The sequence below is a fragment of the Sciurus carolinensis genome, chromosome 5, assembly GCF_902686445.1.
Source record: "Sciurus carolinensis chromosome 5, mSciCar1.2, whole genome shotgun sequence".
In the NCBI taxonomy this organism is placed as follows: domain Eukaryota; kingdom Metazoa; phylum Chordata; class Mammalia; order Rodentia; family Sciuridae; genus Sciurus; species Sciurus carolinensis.
The window spans coordinates 63,804,268-63,826,984 of record NC_062217.1 but is presented as its reverse complement, the minus strand read 5'-3'; the positions used below and the strand labels follow the sequence as shown (position 1 = coordinate 63,826,984).

Here is a 22,717-nt window from a genome sequence, read left to right as displayed (position 1 = left end):
ATCTGAAACATTTTATCAAAACTTCTGCCTCTCAACCTCTTTTTTGAAAGTTCTTTTGCCTTCTTATCCTGGATTTATCTCAGTGAAATAGCTCTGTTAGTTTAGGTTGCCTTTCAGGTAAGGCTTGCAGACCCCAAGAAAGATGAAGATTGTGGGTATAGTGTAGATTTATTCACTCCAACTGCATTTCCAGAAACTTTATCCAGCTTTCCCCAATACAAAATACAGTTTAAAAGAAGCACATGGTGTCAGACAACACTACATTCTATCCTGTTACTTCCAGCTCAGGCTTTCATTCACTCTGACCATATCTCCTTCATCATCTGGATCATAGTATTCTTCTCTATCTTGACAGCTTTCATACTTCTTTGACTTCAAACTGAACATGGATGATTAGTTCAGAAATGGAAAATTCGCCTTCTTTGATCTTATTTTTTAAAAATTTTCCTCTAATAATCTGAGCCTCTGAACCCATTGGCATACCTTAAAACCTTTATGATTGGCAAACATATTAACTAGAAATCAGACTGTCCCTCCTTTGGAACAGTTATACTATATTTTTATTATATTTCCTTATGCACCCAATTTATTTGGAAACCCAGCTCATGTAGAAATCATTTGCTCCATAGCACCATTTCATGACTATCATCTCTCACATCTCTCATTATTCAGTTTAGATTCTGATTCATTATAATATTTTTGAAAATGTTCTTTACTTTTTTGATTCACTCTTCATTGAATTAACCCAAAAAAAAATCTAACCCTTATTCCCTGTAACAATGAACCTTGCCTTGCCTACATGAGAGTAGCTGAACATAGCTAAAAGCATTGTAATAGCCAATCTTTTAATTTTAGTTATTCTAATAGGTATGAGATGGTATATCATTGTGGTTTTAATTCGTATTTCCCTGTTGATTAATGAGCAGATATCATAAGTATGTTATTCATTAGAATAATGAAGTAACTTTCAGTTATTTTGTTCATTCTTTTTTCTCACATTCCAATAAATTTATTCTGTAAAAACAATACCTTTTTTGTTTTTGATTTTATTTACAGTAAATTCATTGTTCATTCTTTTTGATGGTTTATTTCTTTTTATTAGATTTTAAAATTTCTTTGTGTGGAAGCAATCACTAATGTGAAGAGAGAGCCTACAGAACGGGAGAAAATCTTTACCACATGCACATCAGATAGAGCATTAATATCCAGAATATATGAAAAACTCAAAAAGCTTAACATCAAATAATAATAATAATAACCCAATTAATAAATGGGCTAAGACTCTTCACTGAAGAAATACAATGGATCAACAAATACATGGAAAACATCTTTAGCGATTAAAGAAATGCAAATCTAAAACTAAGATTTCATCTCACTCCAGTCAGAATAGCAATTATCAAGAATACAAACAACAATAAAGACTGGCAAGGATGTGGGGGAAGAGGTACACTCATACATTGCTGGTGGGAAAGTGGTATGGATGTTCCTCAGAAAACTTGGAATAGAACCATTATTTAACCCAGCTACCCCACTTCTCAGTCTATACCTAAAGGATTCAAAATCAGCATATTACAGTGATGCAGTCACATTAATGTTTATACCAGCTCCATACACAATAGTTAAACTATGGAACCAATCTAGGTGCCCTTAAATGGATGAATGGATAAAAAAGAATGTGGCATATATACACACATATGTATGTATATATATGGCATGTCATGTATATATATATATATATATATTTATATATATATGATGAAATATTACTCAGCCTTAAAGAATGAAATAATGCCATTTGCCAGTAAATGATGAAGTTGGAAAATATCATGCTAAGCGAAATATGCCAATCCCAGAAACCCAAAAGCCTAATGTTTTCTCTGATATGCAGATGCTAATTCACAATGGGGGACAACTAGGGAAGAATGAAGTTACTTTAGATTCAGTAGAGGTGAATGGAGGGAGGGGAGGCAGTGTGGGGATAGGAAAGATAATAGAATGAATCATACATTAGTACTCTATGTACATATATAACTATACAACTGGTGGGATTCTACATCATGTATAACCAGAAGAATGAGAAATTATACTCCGTTATATGTGATGTATCAAAGTGCATTCTAATGTCATGTAAACTAATTAAAACAAAAAAAAAATTTAAAGTTCTTTGTATATTTTAGACATAGTCATTTAGCAGTTATATGGTTAACCATCGGAGCACAAATGTACCTGAGCCCAACCCAAACCAGAAGAATTACCCAGAAGAATCAAGCTTAAATCATCAACCCACAGTCTGTGAGCCAAACAAATTCTAACTTATTTTAGTCATTTACATCATTTTTGTTACTGAGGCAATAAAGATGATAAATATCCAATAAACTAAATTGTCTTCTTCACTACTATTTCATATTTTTTATTTTGTTTGAAAGTTCTATAATACTTAAGGTTGTTAAGGCATTTTTAGTTAAACAGTGAAGTATTTTATTCTATTTTGTTCATTTATAACATTAAGAACTTTAGATTATGTAGAGGGAAATGAGAGGGAGAAGGGGGTGGGGGTATGAAAAATGGTGAAATGAAACAGACCTATGTACATGTATGATTACACAAATGGTATGAATCTACATTGTGCATAACCATAGAAACAAAAAGATGTACTCCATTTGTGTACAATGAATCAAAATGCAATCTGTGAAAATAAAAAATAATAAAAAAAGAAAATACATGTACTTATGAATATAAATTACTTTCTATAAGTACATTCTGTTAAATTATCAGCAAAATAACATGATTGACTAAAAACTTCAGTGACAATGCTTATAAAAAATAATACTCATAAAAGGAAAATACAATGAATCAAAATGCAGTCTGTAAAAAATTTAAAAAATTTAAAAATAAAATAATACTCTTAATTTTGTATGAACACAGTCATGTAAACATAATCTTGATATTACTAAATTATATTTCAGAATAATAATAATATTAATTACTTCAAACTAAGAACAAGATGACATGTTTTACTAATTGCTTGCATATGAAAAGAAGCATAAGTACTTTAAATTATATCAAATTTAAAAGTACATTTAAATCATATTTCTCATTTGTATTCAACTGAGGAAAATTTCTAACATATAATCTGAAAAATGATCTTTAAGTTCATTTAATATAAATAAGACAAAATGTGTATGTAACTTTAGGAAATTGGGTTATTTTAGAATAGCTTTGTTTCTTTTTCTAGTAGAGACAATCAAGTATTGGTAACTAATAACAACATACCCTTCTTTGAATGGCTTCACATCCTGCTAATTTGTCATAAACATATTTAGTCCACTTGGAAAAAAAGGGAACAAGTTTAACTTGATAATTAATATCTATGAAAAGTCTACAAGTATTGTACTTTGTAATGGGAAATTACATGTTGTCCTGCTAAGACCAGGAACAGGATATCTCCCCTTACCACCACTTTTCAATATTATGCTTAGTTCTAGATAATGCAGTAAAACAACAAAAGGAAATAAAAAGTATGCAAATGGAGTAGAAAAAATTAAAACAGTTTTTGCATTCAGATAACATGATTACCTATACACAAAGTCTAAAAGATTTTTTAAAACTCCTGGAACTAATCAAAGTTACTGAATGTAAGTAAGATTAGAATACATAAGTCAATCACTTTTCTATAAACCAGTATAGTGGAATTAAAAGCACACCTTCATTTATATCAGTGTTCTACAAAATGAGACATTGAGGTATAAGCATAACAAAACTTGCATAATAAGATATTTAGATTTTGGCAATTCTACTGAGTTTCAAGGATGTCAATTTATTCCAACTCGATTTATAGATTCAATGAAATCAAAATCAGAATATCAGTAAGTTATTTTATTAGTATTGACAAACTTATTCTAAAGTTTATATGGACAGGCAAAACACCCAGAATAAGTAGCATAATACTGACAGACAAGAACACTGTTAGAGGATTCAATTTCAAGACTGATCGATTGATTGATTTTGTAAGATATGTTAGATTGTTACCCTAAGTAATGAGGTATTGATGAAAGAAGATAAAATAGATGGATGGAATAAAAATAGCTAGAACCTGAAATAGACTCATCTAAATCTAGTTAATTGATCTTTGGCAAAGAAGCAAAAACAATACAGTGAAGAAAGGACAAACTTTTCCACAAATAGGGCAGGGACAACTGGATATCCCCATGCTATTCAGTGAATTTATACACAGAACCCTACATCCTTCATCAAAACCAACTCAAAGTGGATTATAAACCTAAAAGTAAAGTGCAAAACTATTGAACTCCTACAAGATAGGAGAAAATATAGAAAAATTTGGGTACAACGATTACTTTTTAAACATAACACCAAAAGCATGATCTGTGCAATAAATAATAAGCTGGACTTCATTAAAATTAAAAACTTTTGATTTTCAAAAAATAGTATCAAGAGAATAAGACAAGGCACAAGATTGGAGAAAGTGTTTGCAAAAACATCTGATAAAGGACTATCACCCAATTGTGGAAAGAACACTTCAAACTCAATGATAAGACCATGACAAACTTGATTAAAACAAACTAAACTAAATAGCAATGGGTAAATAAACTGAATGCTTTGCTGACAGAGATAAGCACAAATAGAAAATAAGCATATGAAAAAAGTACTCAAAATCCCATTTCATTAGGGAATTGCAAATTAAAAACACCAGGAGATCCCAATACACACCTAGAAGAATGACCAAAATCTAAAGCACTGACAAATCCAAAACCTGATGGGGCCACAGGAACTCTCATTCATTACTGGGGTACAAGGTGATATTTCGAAAACTCTGTACTCTATGGAAAATTAAGTCAAACTGATTAACATATTTATTCTCGATTCCTATTTTACATACTTTAACTTCTAGACCACAGGATTAGGAGAGACCTTTTTCCATATGTATCACAGATAAAGTGAGTTATTGAAGTTGTATGTTCCATTAATTCTCTTGGACAGAAAAGAGTAGAGAAAAAGGAAGTCAATCTCACCAGGAACAGAAAACAGTGGGGAAGATAAAAATAGGCTACTGTCCCACTGTGCTCTTTGATTTGGCATCATTGCCAAACACATTTATCTTCAGTGTCCTTGAGTTTTAACAACCTGAGGCTTGGAAATCACTTGTCTTAGGTTTTTAGCCCCATCCTAGCAGGAAAAAAGTGGAATCCTACTCTTCCTGGAAGCTCTCTGACCTGAAAGTGTCATACACTAAGTCACATGTCTGCCAAATCACATTTTTTTGTACAATGCGATAACTCTTGAAAAATAAACATTCATTTTCTACCCTTTGGCATGTTTTTGGAATTTATATCCATCAGATTAATTCAAAGTATGTGAATCACCTTAAACTCCTTTACTTTCAGAGTTAATAAGTTAAAATGTAGTACAAAATGTAAAGATTATGAAAGAATACACTAGGTTGTTGGCATTCTTTAGACAGTAAATATCAATGACAAGATTGGCCCAAAGAAGACTCAGAGACCCTGGTGAAGAACTCCAATCAATGAGACTGGATTCTTAGTTGAAGTAATTATAGCTCTTTACATAAAGTAATATTCTTTAGCATCTTAGCAAATATTAACAAAAGGTAACCAATTGGATGTTGCCACCTTCACATGTTCAGTTAATGCATATGTAGGAGCTAGCAGTTTGACAGCATCTCATTTATAAACTTTAGAAAGCAAGAGAAGCTTTAGGAAGTTATACAAGCTATAGCTGTTACATTACTCTTGCTTGCTACACTATGCAGCAGAAGCAAAAGAAAAGCTATGCTGAGATGAAAATGCTGAGTATGCAGAGTAAATAATTCAGTCTTTATCTTTTTATTCCAAAATATGTTCAATGATATGTTGAAACTATTTGTACAAGTTTATATGACCTGATTATAAGCATCTCTTGCCAATTCTGAGATCAGTAACATCCTGTTAGTAGATTGAAATTGACCATGGTGGGAATATTTACACCATGGACCTGGGCAAACCTTAGAAAATACCTGTTTTGCCTCTTGATAGTAGGACATTTACTATTATTCAACATATCTTCTATTCAAAGCTCTTCCTAATTTTAGCTAACTAATCACCATACTAGAGAAATGATGTGTTTATCTAAGGGTGAAAATAAGAAATAACCATTTAGTCACTTTCCTTAGCTTATTGAGATAAAAAATTTGAGCAATATGACGTATTGCAAGACTACAAAAAGACATATGAATGACCACAGAGAACCTGATGAATCTGAAAAGTATACATATGTATTACAGTCAGATTTTTCACATTTCTGAATTTTTATATGGCACTTTTATGAAAGTAAATATTATCCATAGAAAATCAAAGATACAAGGTACTACAAAAGTCTTTTATGTAAGTCATTTTTGTAGTCCTCTTCACTATACTGTGTTAGATGATTATATATATATAAGTCAGATTTTATATATATAAAATTTGATTATATACATTATATATTATATATATTATATATATATATAATCTGATTCTTAGTCTTTTAATTGGTAATTTTTAAAAATTTCTACCAATTAAAAGACTAAGAATCAGATTTGGCAATTTGTCCAAGGTAACAGAATTGGGTACTACTTAGCCTGAATAAAACTACAATTAATCTGTGAATCTGAATGTCACTTTTCTACTGTAGCACATAAACTGCCTTTATAACATATTGCTATCATGAATAAAGGCATATTTTTATTAAAATAACTGCTCATTCATTTTTTTGCATATGATCATATAAGATTCTTCTATTTTCCTATATGTGATACATTTTATTGATAAATTTAATAATATTATTTACAATGATATGTAAGAATCATTTTGTGGTCGCAAGAATGTTCAGGAGCATAAGGTGGTTAGTTTTTCTCCTCTCTTCTTATAAGGAAGAACCAACATTACTAACCCATACTTTTGGCCACTCTTGCTTTCTTAGAATACTATTTTTGGAGATTGGTTCAAGGATTAGTCATGTTCACAAACCAGCAGAACTGTGGTTGAAGTGTGATATATTAAAGATATGCTAATATTCATCACTGATCTTCAGTTTTCCTGATTCCAAATTTACTAATTCAAATAAATGAAGGATCAGTATATCCACAATATATAATGTCTTTCTCCTAGGCATTTTCTCTCTGCAATAATTTCCCCACATTAATAGTGGGCCTCAGTATTGCCAAGTTCTAAGCTAAGTGCACTAGGCTCCTGGGTGAGGGACTAGTTCATTTAAGAAAATTTTAATCCCTAAAGAAGAGTGAATATGCCTGTCTTGATATTTACTTTATCACCAAGATCAGCCTTTTCTTTTATTGTGAGTATAAATGTGCCTTTAGTTTGTGGAGTTCAAAATATAGGGATTTAATTAATGAAAGGAAGTCTTTCCACTGGCTAAAGCCCAAATAAATAGAAAAATCCTGAAATTGGGTGGTGATGGAGAGCAAAGAAAGTGGATCAAAAGTATAAAAATTCTAAATCAGAGAATGAGAGAGAAGATGGGAGTGGAAAGCTTTTTAAGTTCGTCCAATTAAAATAGTTGGAAAGGCACACAAAATTTGAAGAACTGGGGAAACAGCAGTGTCCATGAAGCAGATCAAAGAGCTTAAAACCAAATTGTGAAAAGAAAACTGTCCTAGGGGTCCACGGCTATCTTGTAGAGCCCTCAGACAACTAGTCACCCCCTTAAATCAACATGGCTTCTTCCCACACCCAGACAGATGTAAATTAAACCAGAGAAGTCCCCTGATGAGGAAGCTCTTAAGAATTTGGCTAGAAAGAACTTTTCAGAGGGATCACCACACGCTGAAAATCGGTGAATCCCCCTCCTCCTCCCCTTCACAGTCAACAAGGGGAGCGGGATGGAACAGACCTGGGCAGAGAAGCACACCTAACCCAGTGCTCCACTCAGCCTCCTTGTGACCTAGCAGAGGCAGAAAGGGCTGTGCAGCCTCCATGATATCCAGGCAGAGATGAGCAGCAAGACAGCTTCGGCTCCGAAGCAGAGCAAAGCTGATCTATCAGAACTGCACCAATCCTGACCCCTGACACTAGGGAAAGGCAATTTTTGAATTCTAGTGACTTTCCCCATGATCATTGGGTCCATTCCAGAGGGAACCCATCTAAATACACAGTGATATAGAGAGTTGGTTTCTGGATGGTACAGCAGCCAGCAGAAGTTCACTAGAAGTTGCATGAGTGTCCCCCAGGAAATTAAAGTGGAAGGTGCCCACAACCATAGCCAGAGGGAGGTCAGTTAAGGTGGAAAAAATGCCTGATCCAAGGCAGCAGGGAGTGACTGCTCCCAGTCTGACTCACAGTCGCAACTGACAAATGAAAGGGTATTGTTTGAACACTGGCTGGGTCTTGCATTAGTCATAACCAACAGAGGGAATCAACCTCACTGTTCATAACCTGAAGCAGTGGAAATGAGGACCCAGGTAAATTATCTGAGTCCCTTTACAACTGTACCCCAGAGAGAAGTGTCAGCCAGGAGAATGCTTCTGCAAAACAGAAAACCTAAGGAAAATTTGCAATCAGAGGGCATATTCTTATAAAGAACCAATAGGTTCTACACCACCATGAAAAGGATCCTCTAGGGGAGCAGGTAATGGTAACACACAGCCATCACAGGGACACTCCAGAGCCTGCTTCCTAAACTCCAGCACACAATAGACAACAAAAACAAAAACAAGCCACAACACTGTACCCTCTGAGCAGTTCAGGGCAGGCCTCTGAACTGACAAACCAGAACCAGCTGGTGGGAGTTTCCTAGCAACCAGGGAAGTGGCTTCTGTGCCCCAGTAACTCCGGAAGGATCTACAGCCAGATAATAATGGACACCTGACAAATGTACACACTCCAACAAAATCTAAATCAAGATTCGATAAGAGTTTTCTTCACCTGGGAATGGTTTACTCTAAATGATTCTAATATCAACTTTGGTGATATATATCACTCTTTAACTTGATTGATAGTTGTTACCCTAAGGGTTAACACTTTACCTTCAACTGATTGAATGTATTTCTTCTAATGGTATAAAACAATAATTGGAATTAATCTTCCTATCTTTGTTTAGCTTGCTGTAATTTATATTTGCTCCCCTTAACCCCTATTCACCATCTTACATTATCTGCTAATAACTCAAATACCCACCATATCTATTTCTTCTTTCTGCTTTGAAATGTAATATTTTTTCTATCTTTTGTTTTCTTTTCCCTCTCTTTTATCCAATCTTTCTCCCCTTCTTAACCCTCCTTTAATATTATAGCAATTTTACCAAATTTAATATCCAATTTTTAAACTATGCCAGAATGAGTCTATACCTGTATTTGAGGAACTATGGAGAATATAACCCTAACATTTTCATTTTTTATAAGGTTGAATATTAGAAGACTTGGCTCTGATGTGCTTGTAGTAAATAGTGTTCATTGATATCTCTCAAAGTGGTGCTGATCTTGGGATCATCAGAGGTCACACATTGAGTTAAGTACCAATATTTTCATATTTGCCCAAACTAGGGTTTTTAAGAGAAAAAAAAGCTCACAAAGTAGTCCTTTGCTTAAAAGAAGTGATAACTATCCCAATAGATGATTTGACAAATAAAGAATATGAAAAAGCAAGGGAACAAACTTCTCCAAAATAGTCCATAATGCTTCAACAACTGACTTTGACACCACAGAGCAGTAAATGTCAGAGAAAATTTAGAAAGTTCATAGTTAAAATGTACTAAAGAAGACATAAGGAGTGAAATTAGAGATAAAATTAAGGAAATGAAAGAGCACTTCAATAACAAGATAGACATTAAAAAAAAAAAAAACAGAAATCCTGAAAATGAATGACTCAATAAACCAAATTTTTAAAAACCTATGGAAAGCATCACTAATAGACTAGAGCACCTGGAAGACAGATTTTTTTCAGGTCTCAGAAACAACTATACAATCTTGACAATTAAGTTGACCATAAAGAAAAGATGTTAAGGGATCATGACTGGAATCTTGAAGAAATGTGGAATAATATCAAAAGGCAAAATTTAAGAATTATTGGGGTAAATGAAGACTCTGAAATACAAACTTAAAGGTTGTATATCGCGCTCCCCGCCCGCAGAGAGACACGAAACCGGATCGGGGCAAGTTCTTTATTTTTTGCTATCTGCTACTTCTGGCTGGCCACCGCGGCGGCCGCTCTTGCAAGCGCCTTACATTACATACAACAACCAATCAGCTTATAGATCACGAGGAGAAAGCATGGACAGTAATGGAGCATAATAGTGTGCATATAGCAAGCATGCAGTGTCCACGAGGACCCATGGCCAATCACATTAACTTCCTCAAATAACGCCACTTGTTGCACAGAGAATTAGTCTGCTGGAGGTACCTTGTTTTGTTCTCAGCACTTCCTTGGCACCTTGCCAGGCGCCATCTTGGCCACATCGAAGGGCTGGGGGTCCGCGGTACCCCGACAGTTGTACAACTTTTCAATAAAATAATATTAGATAATTTCCAAACCTTAAGAATGAGATGGAAATTCAAATACAAGAGGCATATAGAAATCCAAATATACAAAATCACAATAGATCCCACTCCAAGACAATTAATAATGAAAATGCCTAACAGAGAATAAGGATAGAATTTTAAGAGCTACATAAGAAAAATGGCTGGTCACATATAAAGATAAACCAATCCAGATTTCAATTGATTTTCATTCCAATCCCTAAAATCCAGGAGGGTTTACAAAGCTCTGAAAGAAAATGGCTACCAACCAAAAACATGATGCCCAAAAAAAATAAGCTTCAGAATTGAAGATAAAATAAAATTTTCAATGATAAACAGAAACTGAAAGAATTCATAACCATAAAACCTGCACTACAAAACATACTCAATGAAATATTTCATGAAAAAGGAGTGAAAAATAAAAAATGAAAATCCACATAAGATGAATTATGCTAGAAGAATAATCAATTTAAAAAGAATCAAATCTGATTTAAACCTCAGAAATACATTAAAATGGCCTGAAATAAAGGGCATCTCTGGATAATAAAATTAAATGTAAAAGTTCTAAATTCTTCACTCAAAATACATAGGTATTGCAAAATATACTCTGTCATGTATATCTAAAAAATTAAAAAATTAAAAATTAAAAGGAAATACTCCTTGAAAAAACATTTAAAAATTTTAAACTTTTTAAAAAAAGACATAGGTTGACAAGTTGGAATAAAAAGAAAAATCCAAAAATATTCTGTCTGAAAAAATTCACCTCACAAACAAAGACATTCACAGACAGAAAGTTAAAGGATGGGAAAAGACATACCATACAATTTGTACTCATAAACAAACAGAGTTAGCTATTTGCATATCAGATGATGTAGATTTCAAGCCAAAATTATTCATAAGAGACAAAGAAGTTCACTTCATACTGCTTAAGGGAATCATACAAGAAGATATAATGATAAAAAATATATATGCCCCAAACAGTGGTGCATCTACATATGTAAAACAAACCCTTCTTAATATTAAGAATCAAAATAGACAACAATACAATAATACTGCATGACTTTAACATACCCTCTTACTACCATATAGATCATGAATACATAAACTAAGTAAAGATTTTACAGAACTAAAAAGTACAATAAATAATATGAATCTAATAGGTATTTATAGAATATTGTTATCCATCAACAACTGAATTCAGTTTCTTCTCAGTAGTACATGAAACATTTTCTAAATTAGACCATATTTTAGGTCACAAAGTAAATCTTAGCAAGTAAAAGAATAGAGATAATATTGTATTCTATCAGACCATAATGAAATAAAATTAGAAATCAATAATTTCTAATTTTTTAAGAAAAAAAGAAAACACTCTAATACCTGGATATTAAATAATATAATTTTGGATGATGAATGGATAAGCAGAAAAAATCAGGGGAGAAATAAATTCTTAGAAGCAAATGAGAATAGTTACACAACATATTAAAATCTCTGGACAATACAAAGGCAACTTTAAGAGGAAAGTTCATGACATTGAGTTCATACATCAAAAGAATAGAAAGATACCAAATAAATAATCTAACATTTGATCTCAAGGCCCCAGAAACAAACCAACACTAAAATCAATAGAAGACAGGAAACAATTAAAAACAGAGCTAAAATCAATGAAATTGAGACTAAAACAATACAAAAGACTGATGAAACAAAGAGTTGATTTTTTTGAAAGTATGAATAAGATTTATAAGCATTTAGCCAAAGTAACCAGCAGAAAGACAGAAAACACTAAAATTAACAAAATTTGAGATGATAAAGGAAATAACACCATGGACACTACTAAAATCTACAGGATCATCAGAAACCATTTTGAAAATATATACTTTGATAAGCTAGAAAATCTTGATGATATTGACAAATTCCTAGAGACATAGGAATTGAACCATGTGGATATAGAAAACAAACTAAAATTGAACCATGTGGATATAGAAAAAAAATCAATATGTAATAAAATTGAAGCCACTATCAAAAGACTTCCAACAAAGAAAAAGCCAGGACTGGATGGAGTCTCAGCTAAATTCTACCAGAACTTTAGATAAGAACTAATACCAATCCTCCTTAAACTATTCATAAAATTGGAAGGAGAGAAAACTGTCAAACCCATTTTATGGAGCTGGTATCATCCTGATACCAAAACCAGACAAAGACAGATCAAGGAAAGAAAACTTCAGACCAATATCCCTGATGAACAAAGATGCAAAAATTATTAATAAAATATTGGCAAACCACAAACAAAAACACATTAAAAGATGGTGTATCATGATCAAAGTGGTTTTCATTCCAGGCATTCAAGGTTGGTTCAACATATGGAAATCAATAAATGCAATTCACCACATAAATATAACTAAGGTTGAGAATCACATAATTATCTCAATAGAAGTACAACATCTGTTTGGATTTCAAACACTATAAAAATTTGTGATAAAAGGAACTCACCTCAATTTTGGAAAGACTATATATGACAACCCAGGCCACCATTATACTGAATGGAGAAAAGATGAAAGAATTTCCTCTAAAAACTGGAAGTAGAGAAAGAAGCACATTCTCATCATTCTTATTAAACATTGTCCTTAAAACTTTAGCCACAGCAATAAGGCAGGAGAAGGAAATTAAAGGAATAAAAATAGGAATAAAAGAGCTCAAATTATCTTGTTTGCTGATGAAATGATCCTATACTTAGAAGACCCCAAACTTCACCAGAAGATTTCTAGAACTCATAAATGAATTCAGCAAAGTAGTAGAATCCAAAGTAAACAATTATAAATCAATTATGTTCCTACACTCCAATAATGAATCTGCTGAAAAATAAATTAGGAAAACTATCCCATTCACAACAACCTCAAAAATTTTTTTTGGAAAACAGTCGAACAAGAGGTGAAGTACCTCTATAATGAAAACTATAGAACACTAAAGAAATAATTGAAGAAGACCATAGAAATGGAAAGATCTCCCATTTTCTTGGATAGGCAGAATTAATATTGTCAAAATGACCATACTATATAGATTCAACACAATCCAATGACATTCTTCACAGAATTAGAAAAAGCAGTTCCTGAAATTCACTTGGAAAAATAAGAGGACCAGAATAGTCAAAACAATTATTAGTGAGAAGAGCAAACCCAGAGAATACCAGACCTCAAATTATACTACAAATCTACACTAACAAAAACAGCAAGGTACAGTCACTGAAAAGGACAGGAGAACCAAAAGAATAGAATAGAAATCACAGAAAAATAAAACCACATAAATACAATTATCTGATACTAGACAATAGTACCAGAAACATATGTTGAAGAAAAGATAGTCTTTTTGATAAATGATGCTGGGAAAATTGGGAATTCATATGTAGAAGAACAAAATTTGATCCCTATTTAACACCCTGAATAAAACGCAATGTTAATCAAAGACCTAGGCACTAGACCAGAAACTGCAACTTCTAGAAGAAAATGGAGGTTGTCAACCACACTCCAGTATGTTGACAAAGGAGGAATCAACTTCCTTAAGAAGACTTCTAAAAAGTCAAAGAAATAAGAACAAAAATCAATAAGTGAGATCCCATCAAATTAAAAAGTTCTGCATAGCAAAGGAAACAAATAAAAATGTGAAGAGAAAACCTACCAAGTGACAGAAGATCTTTGTCAACTACTCCTCAGAAGGAGGTTAATGGTACCGGCCATATGAGTATCGCCATATCGTATCAATGCTGATACCGCCATTTACCAGTGACGAGTTCTGCTTCCTCAAATGTTGAGGTTTGAACATTAGAGAAACACGCCAAGGCAAGCATATTAATCAGGTTTTATTTAAAGGTAATAATACAGATTTCTCCTGGGAGGGAGAAGGGGGCCATGCCTGATGTTCTAGAGTCCCAAGAAGTGAACATGCCCTGCAACTCTTATAGGTTAGGGTGCCTTTTGTTCTCCAGTTCTCTACCCCCTTATCTTTCTCCTTCCTGCCCACATGACTAGGCCCAGGAGATGCTGGTGATATAGCAAAAGAGGTGAGCAGCAGATGGTAGGTGGAGGGCCAAAGTGATTCAGGCAGGTAAGGGCCCAGGGGGCATTAATTAGCAGCTTCCAGCCTCTAGTCCTTGACAAGGGCAGGTAAATTTGGTAATCAGTGGGATCTGAAGATCCTTGACATTCCATTCTCCCAGGGGCAGTCTCCAACTTCCAGATGCAGATGGTTTTCATGGTCTCCCTTTCCTCGATTTGACCCCATCTTCTATTTCTACACTAACCACCTGTCCTCAATTCTGGCTTCACTACTATGTGTCCCACTAACTTCTCTGCATGCCAGGGAAATGGATTGTAGGCAAGTAACCCACATTTGATAGCCAAGATATCCATTTTTATATTTTGCTTTTCTCTTCTGTATTCTGGTAAATTTTCTACAGAAATAATTGCTTACTGCTTTACCTTGAAAAGTAAACAAATGACAATGAAAATAAGAAGAGTCATTCAAATTCAAGGACATTTAACTTTAGAAAATATACGAATCAGTTTTAGAAGTTTGAGAAATGTTTAAGTGATGTAAAGTTGTGCATTTTTAAATGATTCAGTGAAGAGTAAATTAAACTATATGAAAGGAAATCTATCGTCAGCTCCAAAAACCTTTTCAAATATTTTTCAACACATAATTTCTTCCCCTGTAGAGAAGGAAGAGATTTGTTAGGTATGCGGAGGAAAGGTCACCACAACTCTAGAACTGTATAGACTTTAATCAGTGTGTAATGTACAAATTTAAAAAAAAATGTTCTTTCACCAAGTACTCAGTAGATCTCAGTATTATAAGCAAATTAACATCTGCAGCTTTCTCCAGTTTGGATGACTACAAAGAAGTTTGCTATGAATATATACATATTTGCTTATGAATATATATATATATATATATACACACATATATAGAGAGAGAGAGTCATATATATAGCAATAATTGATCACATTACAACTTTCATTTAAAAAGAGGAACACGCATTTTAGAAGTGCCCATGAAGATATGTAAGTGTTACTGGTGGTATTTAAACAAATGCCAATTGCTAGGTTTCATGAATTGATTGGGAGAAAAATTAATAATGATCCTTAACAAACTTCTCCTCATATCATGTCACAAATTCATCAAGTGAAACCCTCCAGGTAGTACAATCAGTGCCCATCTACAGTTGTTTTCATATATTTTATAACTAGACAGGAATAAACTAGATGGTTATATATCATAATACAAAGATATATGTACACATATATCATTATATATCATATATAATATATAATATATGATAATATATATAATATATATTATATTATATATATTATATCAATATATATTATAATATATATTGTAATTATATATTTAATATATATTATATATTATAATATATATTATATATTATAATATATATTATAATTATATATTATATTATTATATATTATAATATATATTATATTATATATATTATATAATATGTATATTATATAATATCATTATATATCATAATACAAAGATATATGCACACACTATATTCATGTAAGACACCCACAGAGAGAGAGAGAGAGAAAGAGAGATGGATAAACAGAAAGAGAGTATACAGTAGCCCAAAAAAGGTACATGTATGCATATATTTGGACTACCACATATTTGTTAATACTTACATAAGTATTATATCAGATTACATTGATATATAATCAATGTTAAAATTGATTCCTACTGATATACAATCAATGTTAAAGTTACTCTTTTCTACTGTGTCATTGTGTTACATTTAGATTTGTTTTTGTACTATTTCTGATATACAGGACTTAATTTAAAGGAATGAATAGCAGTCTTATAAATAAAACTAATTGAATTTACTAATAATATTCTGTCTTTTTTTGTTTTAAGTTTGTATCATTAATAAAAATTTAGTATCACAATTAATTCTTAATAATATTGTATACTTTAGTATTACCACGTCATATATATAATATTACGTATATTGCATTGCAACATCCCATTTTTCCCAGAAATATTTTACAAACTGTACTCATCTAATTATAAAATATATCAACTTTTGAAACTTTAATCATTTCTTCATTTGTTTTTCAACTGAACTAAGGGAAAAATCAAAATTTATTTTAAATTTGTTCCTTAAATATCTTTACAAGATCTCTCTCTTCTGGTCACAACAGTTATTTCATTTCATTTTATCTATGATAGTCTTAAACTCTATTGTAAATTTAGGGTAGTTATTTAAAACTAATCTAACATTAAAGAGAATGTCACTCCAAAAAAGTTTAAAATGTGAAGTTCTTTTCAATATCTCTAATTCACATGCTACTCTACTACCATCTGTTTATCTAATGCCATTTAAATTCCTGCCTCACTGATAGAGAATTAGTATGCCAAGCTTGTTAATAAGTTAATAAATGAATTGAATGCTTGAAGTGCCCCAGATGAATTAAATTGCCAATACTGTCACTCACAAAAGAGACTGTGCTCCTACATATGAAATGCAAACTTTGAATGCAGATTTATCTCTGCACCCTAAAAGAGTTGAGAAGCATGCTCTCCTAAATGTTTTTTCAGAACTTAACTTTGTCTCTCACGTTTGCAAACCTGGTTGAAAGCAATAAAACATCTGAGAAATATTTGGAAGCAAAGAATAACAAATGCTCAATGAAAAATTGGTACAGCAATAACCTACTAAAAACAAGTCTAAACGTTATTACTAAGGATGAACTACCATGTTACCAAGTTCTAAGCTACCAATTTCTGAGCTATTAAGTCACTAAGTTCTAAGTTACTAAATTGTAAATTACTAAATTCTGAGCAGAGAAGAACTACATTAATCCAAATATCTATGTAGAATTTCTGAGCAGGGATTAAGTTAAATAACATGTTTTTAAAAGATGCATACTTTCAGTATCCTGCTATTTCCCTTGGAATTACTTCCCTCTTCCACAGCTAGCAAACTAACTTGTTCAAAATAATCTCTCTCCTTGGAAGAGCAAGGAAGTGTCAGCATTCGCCTTGGCATCTCTATTGCATCCATCCTCCATGGCAGCTATCTGTGTGTCACCCATATCCCTACACTTCCATATCTCTGCACTTTCAGTAGAAGTAATAGCAGCTATAGGTTCAGTTTTAATCCTAACCATAAGAAGTGAGAAAATTCACAGTCCTACTTTCATGAGGCATTATCAATATTTAAGTAGTCCTTAACTATTGACTTCAATTCATGTAGTGAGACAGTCAACAAAGAGGATTCCAAAAATTTATGTTTGCAGGATCATCAAAAATGCTTATTTTTCAATGTGAGTCATAATACTAGAAAGGAACCACTCCTAAAGATTTAAAATAAATTTTCTTCATATGATCACTTTAAAGTAAGCAATCCATTAACAGACAACTTAAATGGAACAACCCCAGGTACCATGGTAAAAAAAGAGATCACTTACAGGGAGAATTCTTACTTTCTAATAGATCTGGGATCTATTGGTACTGATATTAATCTCTAAATAATAGTTAGGTGGCTATTAAATGCATAGTTCATTAATACATCAGTTAAACCTGAAAGTCCATACTATACAGATTATATCAGAGTATCCTCCCTTTGAATAAGGAAGCAATACTATATCTTCCCTACAATTGCATTTTAACTGTTATTCCCTCTGATAAATGACATATTGAAGGACCAAAGAAGATTTACATACAATTTTTAAATTTTATTTAATTTCTTTAAATACATAGTATGTTTAAATTTTTTTAACTGAGATTATTTCCGTATCTCTTTGGACATAATGTCAGTATCTCCAAGATTGAAAGGCATCTACAGAAAAGTATTGGAATAATGTTGACCTGATTTTTTTAACTAGTTAATAACATAGATCTTAGTATTTACCTAGACTCACCTTCTAATTACCCATACATAACTAAAATCAAAGAGATGAATATGGTTAATTTTAATCTATTGTTTATAAATATTATTTTTCTCTTATACTCATTGACTTAGGGATACAGACTTCCCTTAAATCTTTGTTAGTATTCTTTTTTCTTTAATTATTTTATACAATCTAGGAAGACATGGGACATAATTCTTAGCAAGATTTGTATGTAATCAATGGGTAGTGGTGACACATAATTAATAAAAATAGTTATAATAGAATATGATAATACTTTAAGCTAGATTTTCAACTGCAAAATCCCTAAAGATAAATATGTATCACAAATGTACGACATGCCAAGCAATGTTTTCAACATATACGTGTATGTACACAGGTGTGCATTTCTGTGTTACATTTTTAAACCTAGATTTGCTATTTGTGAGACCAGAGTCTGAGATTTCAAACCATTGAATTTTGATTTACTACTCATATTTAGAAGAAACATTAGAATACCTAACACAATAGGCCATGGTAAAAATTAAGAAATTCTAACAAGGTTTGTAAATCTCAGAGCACTTCCTTTATCATGTACTGAGTGCTCGGTGAGAGTTCATTCACTTTCCACTCATTTTTCTATATAAACATCCTGCTTCTCTAGCCATAATAAATCTAAGGAGAACATAGACTATTTCATACAGAAGAAACTTCAAGAATTCTTTGTGAAATTAATAGCCTCAGTCTTATACCCAAACCTACATGATCTTGTTATTCACTAAGTAGGAAAAACAAACCCATAGTGGCAGTTTAAGACATGGGCAAATCAAGATAGATGCTCCAAGTTGCACTTCCCTAAGTGTATACACCATGATTTTATATACTGTCTTTAAGGTGAGTTTACTGGCTTAAGGTAGTTTCCCTAAAAGATTTTCAGAAATTATATATTTGTTTACTCCTGAGAGAAAAACTAAGCAAATTTGATATCTATTTTTTCAAATATTTTCACAATAATTCCATAAAACTGAGTGCTATGGATATACCAGTAAACAGCTTACTTAAAATCCTACATTTTCAGAATTTATAGTCTGGTAAACACAGTAAGGCACAAATAAATAAAATTAACTATTTAATGTACATCAGGCTGCATTAAGCTATGAACAAAATGAGAGAAGAGAAAGATATAGTACATGACTTAGGTCAGTAGCAACTGCTTTGATAAGGTAAAATTTGGACAAAAATCAAAAAGAAAAGGAGTAAGCCAAACAAGCTCTGGGAGATTTTACACAGAGGTAGAGATGGACTGACTCTTAAAATAGGAAAACAGTGGGTTAAGAGCCATAATTTAAGTATAGTGAGACATGACTGGAAGCTTTTGAGCAAGGAGATGGCATAATCATACTAATGTTTAGAATGTATTGGTAATAAACTCTCACCAACTAGAATGTACTATTATGGTTTGGAATTGCTATTCCTGGAATATTTGCCCACTTATCTTTGGACCATGATGCTTTTGTACTGGATGTCCCAGTCTTTGCACATTCCAGTCTATTAGCAATAGATAAGAAAACCATTAAGATGAAGATAAATATCGATTATGGATGCATTGTGCATGATCAGTAGTAATATGCAGACAGTGCTTGGAAATTACAGAAGAGAAACTCTAGCCAAATATGGCATATTAGCCTAGGCTTGATGCTTAATGTGTTACCTTATGGACAGAAGTGAGACAAAGAGAGGGCATGGGAGGCATCTAAGTTATGCACCAGTGATGAAGATGCTATGCATATGACACTAAAAACCTGCCAACATCATCAGAGTGCAAATTAGAAGGCATTGGTTTGTAAAAAAGTCTACATTATGCATTTCTGATTAAGGAAATTGGGTTTATTCCCCAAATGTGGAGTCTTTGAAAGTAGATAATTGCTTAAAATTGCATTTGATATTTTATTCTGACATGCACAAGGACAGATGCAAAGAGAACAAGAAAAGGAGGCAAGAGAATCAAATATCATTATTACATTGTTTTATTTATTACAGAATGAGAGCCTGAAAGAGGGCAAAAGTAATATCAATGCAAGAGAGGGCTTGCCTGCAAAAATATACAGAGAATAAAATCAGAAACATTGATGATCAGTCGCTAGAGAGGAATAAGAAAGAATAAGAAGTCAAGACTGACTTCAAGATTCTAGCTTGGTTGCCTCCCTAGCATTGGCGTCCAGGGGTCTGGTGGTAAGTGCCACTTGCAAAGTGGTCAGCATGGAGGCCTCGCGCTATGGACTTGGACCCTGGGGGGACAGGGCCTCCCTGCTCAGCACTGCATTTAACCCCTCCTACTCTGACCCCCAATGAGGCTAGAGGAGCACCAGAAGGAACAAGCCATCAGTCCAGCTGGAATTATTCAAGATGTACAACCACCAGACTCGAAAGTGAGTGCCTTTGAAGATAAGACCATGAAGCTTCAGCAACTGAAACTGGACAATCAGAGAGCACTGCTGGAGAAGAAACAAAGAAGCGCCTGGAGCCACTCATGGTGCAGCCAAACCCAGAGGCTCGGCTAAGGCGGTTAAAACCAAGAGGTAGTGAGGAGCACGCGCCTCTCAATGATGTCATCCTACATGGTATTGATGGTATAGCTGCTTTCCTGAAGTCAGATGCTCACGATTTGGAAGCCAAACTTCATGTTCTCTCAGTAGGTTCTTCTGCTACAGAAGAATATACTGAAGGTAGTATTGATGGGGAAAGCACTCTGGATACTGCTTCCAAGCCAGACCTAGAGGAGATTCTCCAAAAGCATGGCATCTCAAGTAGTTTGAACTTTGATGAGGAAGAGATCGATGGTGAGGAAGAAGAAGGAAAAGAATTAAGTTCCCAATCCCCAGAAACCGAGAGACCCAGTTCTTCATCCAGCCAGAAATCAGCCACAAATCCAGGAGCTTCCTGTTTTGCATCCCAGCAGGTTGATAACCAGCTGGGAGAAGTGGAGAATTTGGAAGATTTTGCATATAGTCCTGCCCCTCAAGGTATCACAGTAAAGTGTCGGATAATCAGGGATAAAAAAGGAATGGATCGGGGTCTCTTTCCCACCAACTTTATGCACTTGGAAAAAGATGAGAACCGGAAGGTCTTACAACGTTGCTGAGGTAGAAAGCGGAAGAAAAGCAAAACATCCAACTATCTGATTTCTACTGACGCAAGAGATTTATCTCGTGAAGGGGAAAGTTACATTGGCAAACTCAGATCCAACCTCATGGGGACCAAGTTCACAGTGTATGACCATGGAGTCAGCCCAGTCAGGACCCAGGGTCTGGTGGAAAAGGCTCACACCCAGCAGGAGCTGGCCACCATCTGCTACGAAACAAATGTACTTGGTTTTAAAGGCCCTAGGAAAATGTCTGTGATTATTTCAGGGATGAACATGAATCATGAGCGAATCCCATTTCGGCCACGAAATGATCATGAGAGCTTGCTTTCAAAATGGCAAAACAAAACCATGGAAAACAATTGAACTGCCCAACAAGGCCCTAGTCTGGAACGATGACACTCAGTCCTGTGTGCTCAACTCTCATGGCCGGGTAACTCAGGCATCTGTAAAGAACTTCCAGATAGTCCATGAAAATGACCCTGACTACGTAGTCATGCAGTTTGGACGTGTGGCAGATGATGTGTGCACACTGGACTACAACTACCCGCTGTGTGCACTTCAGGCCTTAGCTATTGGGCTTTCTAGCTTTGACAACAAGCTAGTATGCGAGTAAAAGAAAAAGCAAGAGAGAATCCAGAGCTGGGTTCTCCTGCTACAAAGCTTTTAGGAGCAGGAAGTCGCCACCTTGACCTTGCAGAACATGAAGAGCAAGAGTGTGCCCCTTCTGGAATGAACCCTCTGTGCGTGTGCGTGTGTGTGTGTGTGTACATATATGTGTATATATATATATATATATATGAATGTACACACACACACACACACACACACACACACACACGCTGTCTCTAGGCTCCAGAGACTTGGTCAGGGATCACAGCTTAGCTTATCTCAGGTGAGAGATAGTTTAAAGCATAGAAGTTTCTTCTTAGGAGCACATTAGTGATTCCTGAAGTTATTGCCCAACAGATTCTGTACCTCAAGAGTGAGAATCCTATGATTGGAGATTTGCAGCAGAATGATTAAATATTTGGGTCTCTTTTTTTGAAGACCTTTTTAGAGAGTGATGGTTCCCTAAATTGCCTTTAGTCTCCAGGGCAAGAGCCTACAAACTTTTTCTTCAAATGGCCTAATAGTCTCTCTCAC

The 22,717-nt window shown here is 33.7% G+C and overlaps 1 pseudogene; it reads left to right on the top strand.

Moving 5' to 3' along the window:
* The first annotated feature begins 20,688 nt into the window (after nt 1-20,688).
* On the top strand, nt 20,689-22,187 carry LOC124985865 (tubby-related protein 3-like; annotated as a pseudogene).
* Nucleotides 22,188-22,717: the final 530 nt, after the last annotated feature.